General features: G+C 29.0%; 1 long non-coding RNA gene across 1 annotated transcript in view; it reads left to right on the top strand.

Annotated features, from left to right (window-relative positions):
• The first annotated feature begins 387 nt into the window (after nt 1–387).
• The window catches only part of LOC117170546, a 29,466-nt gene continuing 20,145 nt past the window's right edge, over nt 388–9,708 (top strand). Inside the window, exon 1 of the long non-coding RNA XR_004466822.1 lies at nt 388–502. This is a non-coding gene — a long non-coding RNA (uncharacterized LOC117170546). The remainder of the gene's footprint in view (nt 503–9,708) is intronic.

Genomic DNA, 9,708 nt, shown 5'->3' with positions numbered 1-9,708 from the left:
GCATGTCCTACGGTTTTGTATAAACTGGGTGGACTATCATAACCCACATCAAACAAGCTGTCAAATACGTTATGGTAGGGGAGACGTAGTCATGGACCCAGAAGAGGAGGTAACGAAAAATCTGCACGTGGACAGGACTCAGCGTACACAAGAACAGCAACGAATCGAACACGACCCGAGCTGAGCCGTGGAATTGATGGATCGACGGCGCGCCACCACGTTGCGGAGAGACTAAGTGGCAACTGTCCCGCTTCCTCGTGTCTCCTCTCTCTCTTCACTGATCCTTAGTGTCAATTTCGCGACACAAGTGGCGCTCCTGTTCTCACTTGAGGCGGCGAACGGAGACGCCCCTCTGTAGAGTCATTCGTTACACTGGGCTCGAAGCCAGCAAGTCACTCGAAAGAACGGGAGAAAACTAAAAGAGAGCGTTTTAACCAGAAATCCCAGATTTTACCAAAAAGAAAAATGAGAGGAAATATGAGAGGAGGTCGGAAATTGCCAGGTAGGTCCCACTTCTATTATCTTTTTGTGTAATAAAGCTCAATTACGTCATTTTTACTGTCAACGTCGTGTGTCGAAGTAGTAGACACATTTCGTTGAAATTTATTAGTTTCTGAGCTCGGCCGAGGTCACGTCTCGTTCTTTCATCAAATCAGTGCGTCGTTCCTTCGCTTAAATAACGTGAGTTAGTTATTATAGAGTCCGGAGATATGGAAACGGTAAAAATTTAATTAATTTAAACTAAAGTATTCCAGTGATTGTGTTATTTGTTGAAGTTATCTACGAGTCCAACTCAATCAGTAAAATCGATATAAACGACTAATTGGGAAAAAAACCAGTTATAATGCCCGTACTGAGTGCCAGTTATAGATGGCATAAAAATGACAATGAAATTGTAAAAAGAGTTAAAAAAAGAGTACCCGTATTTTTTGTTTTGCCATTTTGACTTATTTTCAAAAAATTGTTTAAGCAACATATAGCGAAATAAAAAAACTTTGTTTTTAAACTAATAGTACCAATCGATTCAACGGAAAAAATTACGAGGAAAATGTATGTGACGTTTTTTGTCAAAGCTCATTATGTTAGTGTAAAATCGTTATAAACAATTTCGTCGCACAGGGGCAAATAGAGGAATCATATCCGACCACGATTTCACGCCACTCAAGTCTACGAAAACTTTATCAATGTAATTTAGCATTAAATACGCAACAGCTATAAATTTTATCTGTTACTTTTTTCATTATTTAAACAAAATTATTTAAATAAATAATAAAAAAAGTTCCAACATTTTTTTCAAAAAACAAATTGTCATAAATGGTTTATGTTATTTTGTTTCAATAATTGAAAAACAATAGACAAAACCAAAAAGGGTCGTATTTTTAATGCTAGTTTGTTTTGAATAGCTAGCTATGACTTGAACGGCGTTAAATCATGGCCGGAAATGACTTCTCTATTCGCCCTTATACGACGAAATTTCATTGTCAATTTGATGTCACCTATAATCGGCGCTCAGTACGGGCATTTTTAAGTCACAGGCTATGTTGATTTCTGATGGTTTTTTAATTCAGGCAGCGTTCTGACAAATGGAAACCTAATTCTCGCTATGTTTTTAAAACTGCAAGTATTCACAACTAGTTAAAAAAAGAGCGGTTCAAATCGGATCAAAATTGACACCACACATATGTTATCAACACTTGAATCCAGACTCGGTCGCTGTGCGGCGTTTGTACCAAAATATGAAGTCCTATAAATGGACTCTCTCGTGTTAATATTGGATACCTGCAATGCTAATAAGGATAAATGTTAGGAACCCTAAAATCAGGCTCTATAGTAAGAATGTGTTTGCGAATTATGAAGAATGTGCAGGATGAATGTAGCGTTCGGAAACAATGACTGAAACAACAGAATTAGTAGAAGGTTCGTAGAAAATTACTAATTCGATTAGTCGACAGGTTTCCTAATTCTATAGTGGAAAGAAATTAATTGCTTGACACAAATAAGTAAGTTTGCGAAGGACTGTCTATAGTCATTTTAAATAAATTTGTACAAATGAATAGTGTGAAAAATGCAGAAATTTTTTTTTTAAATAACCCGATTGCGTAACATTCATAACTGTTTTGAAATAATGGGTGGGTCATATTCTAAAACTGTGAACGTGAATTAATATGTTCCCCATGAAGAAACATTGCCTTTTTATTGTTTGAACAAGGTTGAAAAAAAAATGTACACAACCTTTAAACGACAAGATACAAATCAACTCTAAATTAATTGTGAACATTGAGTGTCTTCATGCTTTACTTTCCACAAGAGTCCTTCTTTCGATTTTAACCTGATCAGCCTATCGCTTTTTTCGCACCTTCTTAGGTAATCATGGGTTGTTTCAGGCTCAAGGCATGTTAAAACGCTCAATTATCAATACAAAAATCTGCTAAAATTCCTGTACAATCTTAAAACGGATCGGGCTACAATTTCTTAAAGCTCGTAAAAGATTCTAATTTCCCATAGAAAATTTCAATTGTTCAATACAGGGTGGATTCATGAAAAATATACTGTTTAAAAGGATGCTCATAAATAATGGATCTTCATAAGAAAAAAATAGTACTAGAGTTGAAGCTTCAATCTTTTTGAAAGATTTTCTAAAATCTGCTTTCTTCGTCGGATCGCGTACATTTTGGCGAACAATTATGTTAATTGACATAACCAGATAACCAGAGTTAAAGGATTTTTTAGATTTAAAAAAAAAACGAAAAATTTAGAATTTTCTTGAAAAATCCAAAATTCAAATTTTAGTTGCACAAAAATAATAAAAAGTCAATCATTTCAGTTTGCGGTCAAGCCAAAGAAAATACTAAATATGACGAATCAATTTATGAGTTGTTTTTTAGTTAAAATAAAAAAAAAAAAAAAAATTTTTTAGGGAAACGACACAAGGTAGAAGAAAATTACTAAACAAAAGTTGTTCACCCAAAAAGGAATAATAAATTGGTTATGAATGATTTCTAGACAGAAAGAGGAGATTGTTTTCATTGTAAGAAACAAGATTTAAAATAATGACACAAAAAAATTATAAAAATAAGGGAACAAAAATACGAATGTTTTAATGTAAATGCATGTTGTGAATTGTAACGATATAAATCTAAATGGAATGATACACGTTTCAGCTTAGCTAAGAATAAAATTAATTGCCAAATGAAAAAAAAGGTTAAAGTGATCAAGACAAAAAGAAGTTGTAGTTTATTTTGCAATAACTCAATAATTCATACCAGAATAAGGTACATAAATGAATATAATATACATTTAATATAAAAGTACTAACTATAATATATAAAACTTAATATTTTTGTTAAAACCGAGTGCGAAGCACGAGATGCGTGATGAGAATGTGTTCGCTAAAGCCAAAAGAGCTTTAACAAAAGGGAACTGACAATCACGAAGTTAGAGTTGTTGAAGATTTGAAATGTAATGTTGAGATGAAAACAAAAGTTGTTTGTCTTATCCAAAAAGTTGTGGCAAGTTTCTAGATCCTTCTTTGATGTTATTTATACGACTAACGACTCACACAAGGCAATATAGCCGTACGCCCTGTTACATCCCGAAATTTCACAATTTTGATGTAATGCCAAACAAGAGGCGCAAACTACCTTACCCCGCATGATACAGGGTAACGTTTTTTTTTTAAATTATAAACAAGCATATAAACGGTCTTATCTAAGTTTAAACCCAACTATGATAACTATGCTACGGTCGGTAAAATAGAAACCACAAGATACTTCAAGTGTTACCATTGACGCAAAAGAACTCAGAGAATACCGATAATTTAACATATTCTCGGTAAAGTGTGTTCCAAATAAATAAGTACTTGCTACCGTATGCTTGGAACAAGCGTAAATTTTCATAATCTGAAAAAATATATTCTTAGATAGAATATCGCATTTTATTATTCTAAAACTTTATTGTGTTACTTCATATCGAGATGTATTCAAATGTGGAACATAGTTTACTTCCAAGAAATGATTTCTGATACACTTCAAGAATATATTTTCTTAATATAAGAATATGTAGTATCGAAGCAATAGACTAGTGCATCAACTGAACACTGTTTCTGAAAAAAATGGTTTTCGAAATTATTGTTATATAATCTTCATTTTATAAATTGACAAGCTCAGAGCTAAAGCGAACTAAAAAAAAAGTTGCGGAAAAAGAGAAGTAAAAACACGCGAGAGCAAAAACGACCTGAGAATTAGCCGAGAAGTAAAACGACACAAGAATGAAGGGAGAAGATTCCCCCCACTTTGCTGCTGCGAAAACCAGCCTCGTGTAAAGTCGAAAATGCGTGAACATGAACCGAACTCGCCCGACTACACGAATGACTATCTAATCAGCTGCTCCTCAAATTTATTCTGGTTTAAAAATCCTGTGTTACCATAGAATCATTACATTTGTTTTGAAGAGGAAAATAATTTCACCATATAATTAAATTTTTTACTAAAATGATAAATTTTGAACGGAAAATGGAATGCTTAATGTTTATCCAAACAAATCATATTATATCAACAGAAAAAAATTTTCACTAAAAACGTGGATTCTTAACGAACGAAATGAATTCTTAATTAAAATAGATGAGCTTGAAACAAGAAGAATAAATTTTTACAAAAAAAAAGATAAATTTTTAACTGAGAAAGGTCAATTTCCCTTACAAAAAAATTTTTTACTTAAAAAAATACATTTTTAACCGATAATGATATAGTTAAATTTTTTAATTCCAAAAATTAATTTTTAACAAAATTTCAGAATTTTCAAAAAGATAAAATAAATTATTTTGAACCAAAACAGATGCTTTTTGAAACACGAAGAATAATTGAATTTAAAGAAAACATGAACTTTTAATAACTGAAAGCAGTCCATTCTTAAGCAACAAAAAATTTGACACAATAGTTCAATCTTTAACGAAAAAATATATACATTTCTAACTACAAAAGATCAATTTCAAATGAAAAATGATACAGTTAAAACTTAAGCAATAAAAAATGTTTCTTCAACCAAAAAGAATCGAATTTTCAATAAAGGTGTTAAATAATCAACCAAAAGAATGAATTTCTTACCAAAATAGATGAATTTTCAAACAAGAATGATAATATTCTACTATAAAATAAGAATTTTCAACTGAAAGAAATAAATAGTAATAAAATCAATAAAATTGTCAAATTGGTAACTTAAAAATTAATATTAAAGCTAAAAAAAACAAGTTTTAACCAAACATAAAATAGTTCATTTTCAATTAAAAAAATTTAATTTTCGTCGGAGATAATGAAGTTTCAACTGAAAAATATAATTTTTAACAACAAATTTAACAGTTGAATTTCAAATTCGAGAATTTCATTTTGAACAAAAAGAAAACAATCCAAGTTACTACAGATTAGAAGTTTGAACAAAGAAGTGAATACACAAACAACAAGAATAATATTCTACTACTAAGATGGATTTTTAACCATATACATGCTTGAATTTGAATACAAAAATATAAATTTTTAACAAAAAATGGACTTAATACATGTTTAGTAAAAAAAATTAATAAAAAAGCAAAAAAATTAATTTTTAAATGGAAAGAAGAGTTTTCAAAACAAATCAATTTTTACTTAAAAGCCGAAATTTCCACCAAAACAAAATTCTCTTTCAACCAAAAAACAAGTAATTTTCAAACAAATTAATTTGCAAAAAACGAATAATCTATAAAATAGGTAAATATCCATCGTAACATTTTTAATCAAAAAAATAATTTAAAAATTACCAATTTACCAAAAAATGTTAACCAGATAGTTAAACTTTAACTCCTGTAATTTCTATCAACACTTTAATTTAGTAGTTTAACTAATCTACAAACATTAACATTTTAAACATTTTGAAATTTTCTGTTTTCTGAATTTCAGTCTGAAATAATTTCATTCAGATATTGCCCAATTGAAAAACGTACGTTTAAATTATGAACTCTTTCACTTTATTCATGATTATTAATTTTCTATAAATAAACTTTCAATTTTACAATTCAAAATTCGAAAAATTGAATGCCATCTTAAATTACCATACCAAATTATTGTTATTGATTAGTTAAAAATTTTTGTAAATTAAATTTCGAAAGCTTTGAATTTTTATTGATCCCATTTTCAAAACTCTTATCTACAAACATTTCAACATTCAACGTTTCAAAACTTTTCTCTTTTTTAAATTTCAATCTGAAGCTTTACAAAATTTCAAGAGATTTCAAAAGATTTTTAAGAATTTTTAAAGATTTGAGGATTTTGAACTATTTTGTACAAAATTCTTTGTTTTTCTTCAAAAAAATCTTTTTTAACTACAAAAAAATTAATCTTTTTTATCAAAAATTTATCAATGATTAAACATTAATTTTTTGTATAGAAAATTAGTCTTGGTGGATAATAAATTTCTTTTGTGCAAAGTTCATGTATTATATTAAAAATGTCTTTTTTAGTTTAGAATTCAGCTTTTTGGGTGAAAATTTAACTTTTTTTAAAAGTTTAAACCAATTTTTCTTTAAATTTATGTATTTTATTCCAAATTTACGTTTTTGAATAAAACTCTGTGTTTTAGTTGAGAGTTGAACTTTTCCTATTTAAAGATAGTCAAATAGTCATGAATATGAATATACAATTTTATAATTATGATATTAACATTATTAATATATAATAGTAATAATGTCCATATTATATACACATCAAAAACATAACCCCAAAATCGACTGATGCATGAAATTAAGAATCAGGCGAAACATCAGAATCGCCAATTTCTTTAATTTCTTTCAAATGGGGATCGAGATATAGATAGAAGACCTATGGTGGGGATAAATCTTAGACTCGACCTGGCAGCTCTGGGAGCAGCTGATTAGATCGTCATTCATTAAGTCGGACGAGCTCGGTTCATGTTCGCGCATTTTCGGCTTCACACGAGGCTGGTCTTCGCAGCAGAAAAGTGGGGGGAATCTTCTCCCTTCATTCTTGTGTCGTTTTACCTCTCGGCTAATTCTTACATCGTTTTTGCTCTCGCCTGTTTTTACTTCTCTTTTCCGCAACTTTTTTTTTAGTTCGCTTTTGCTCTGAGCGTGTCAATTATTTAAGTACGTGATTCGCGCACTCTACTACATACACATGTAATCGTACGCCTAGACGCTTTGAAAAATCACACTCGCCGAGGATTGAACCCTCCCTACCTAAACTACCTAAGCTAGTGTGTCTTAACCGTGCGCTCTACCGACTTCGCTATCGAAGCACTTGGATCTTGGTGACAAAAGTTTGGATAAGAATTTCAAGACAGGGCCTTACCAAGTCATATGGTGAGCCTCAACCAACTTCAAACTAAAAGTTGTTGAACTCAACTTTAATTTGCCATTTTTTATATAGAAAAATTTCAGAATTCAGTTTTACTTATTTCAAAAAAGGCTCGATACTTTTTTTTCTTAATATATTTAAAAATGTTTTAAAATATATAAAAATTATGAACAATAAATAACAATTTGCCGTAAAATGCGCAGTTTTCAATTTATCTAACTCTTTTATTATACATAATACTCTCTTACTCAATTTTGAGCGCAAAATAACATTTCTTAAACAAGAATTTCAAATATTTAGTACTAAATAATAAAGAAAAGTTGTAAGTACAAAAATACTTTAATAACATCAATCGCAAAAAATTATGTTCTACTATAAGAACATTTTCATAAACCGCACAGTTTTCAATTTATCGAATTCTTTTATCATACTTTATTTTACAAAGATTTCAATATGGAATTACTTTCCTAAGACAACAATTTAAAATATGCAAAGATAATTGAACTTTACTTATTTTACAAAGGGCTCAATACTTTTTTTCTTTAAAAATTCAATCCGCTTAAAAACTATCTAAAGCATATAAAAAATAAAGAACTGTTAAGTTCAAAAATACTTTAATAACCTCAATGACAAATAAATATTTTCTGGTTTTTGAAAACCTTTGTAAAATGTACAGTTTTCGATTTATTTAATTTTTTTGTAATACTTTTTACCTCAGTTTTTAAGTTAAAATAACAATTCCTAAAAAAAATTTTAAATATGTAGATAAAATTGATCACTAGGGTAAATATAGTACCTGTTTAAAAAAATGCTCGATACTTTATTTTTCTTTTAAATATATAAATACTTCGAAATCAGAAGAAACAAGAATTCTGTAACGAAACGTTTAGTGCAAGAATTTGCAGGTTAAAAACGATCTCACGGTGGTCAGCAGAAAAATATTTGCTTGTTTCCTTCTTGCATTCTCAATTATTATATTTAAAGAATTTTTAAGTGTCAATTATTTAATTGTTCCTTTATAAAATGAAATGTATTCTTAATAAAATTTTAAAAAATGTTATTGAATTCTTTTTTCTTAAATATTTTGCTTTATAAACGCATACAATATTTTTAAATTATCAAAAAAATGTAATAATTGTATTTTGAAGCATTTTTTAAAGCTTATAACTTTGTCTTATGCTGTCATATATTTATTTTTTATTATTCACATAATAAAAAAAATTATGTAGGTATATGGGTGATTGCCAAAATGTTAACCATTTGTACTCCAAGACATTTTCCATGATTAATGAATTCTTTGACTGAAAAAACTTAATTTTATTAAGTTTTTATATATATACATACTAAAAATATCCGCATTAAATTTTCTATAATTAAGGACATATTGAAATGAAATTTTCTATGATCATTGAATTCATTGACCGAAAAGCCGAATTTTGTTAATCTTATTTAAAAAAAACCTAAGCTTCTACTTAATTAATTAAAATAGCAACATTATATGCGCGCTACAGTCACGGGAAGCATTGCATTGTTAATTAATAGCATAAAAATATAAAACAAGATATTAACTATTTCAGATAGCAAGTAAGAATATAAAAGTGAAAATTATTTTTAAATTTTCTGCCTAATAAAGGAATTTATTTTTCATTGAGGAAAAATTAATTCTTTGAATCCGGCTAGATTACCATTTTTTTCTAAAGTTAAAAATCTGTTGCCTGAAACTTATTTAGTTTAAATTAGAATAAGACATGATCATTTTGTATTTTCAAAACTATTTTTTTTACTTCTAACTTTTATGAATTTTGCCATTTTTGTGATTTCAAAACTGCTATTATCGAACACGAAAATGTTCTGGAAACAAAATATAATTATGTCTTACAGCTCTAATTTAAATTGAATAAGGTTCACATAACAAAATTTCTTAACTTTTTAGAAATCAATTTTTATCTAGCCGAATCCAAAAAAATAATATTTCCTTATTGAATAAAGAATTCCTCTATTTAGCAGGAATATTTATTGTTATTTCTAAGTTCGGATAATTTTTTGTTACCTTGAACAGTACACAAAAATAGTTTCAGGGTGGCCGTTTTAATCGAGGAAAAAAGTCCCAGTCATTTTCCGATTCACAAAAATGTTTTACGGTTCAAAAAATTCGAAATGGTTTAATTTTGAGTAAATTAATACATACAAATGATAAGCGAAAAAAATTATAGGCGCAGTAACATAACATGTTATAACCTGCCAACTTGTCGATTATTATATTGAATAAGATACGAGGGTAGTTCAATAAGTCCTTAGAATGACCAACAGATGGCGCGCGAATCGCTCCAAATCATCTGTTTTCAGTCAGCACCACTCCCGACTAGAT

Source organism: Belonocnema kinseyi, chromosome 4, assembly GCF_010883055.1.
Source record: "Belonocnema kinseyi isolate 2016_QV_RU_SX_M_011 chromosome 4, B_treatae_v1, whole genome shotgun sequence".
Lineage (NCBI taxonomy): Eukaryota > Metazoa > Arthropoda > Insecta > Hymenoptera > Cynipidae > Belonocnema > Belonocnema kinseyi.
This window is presented reverse-complemented; position numbering and strand designations above follow the sequence as displayed.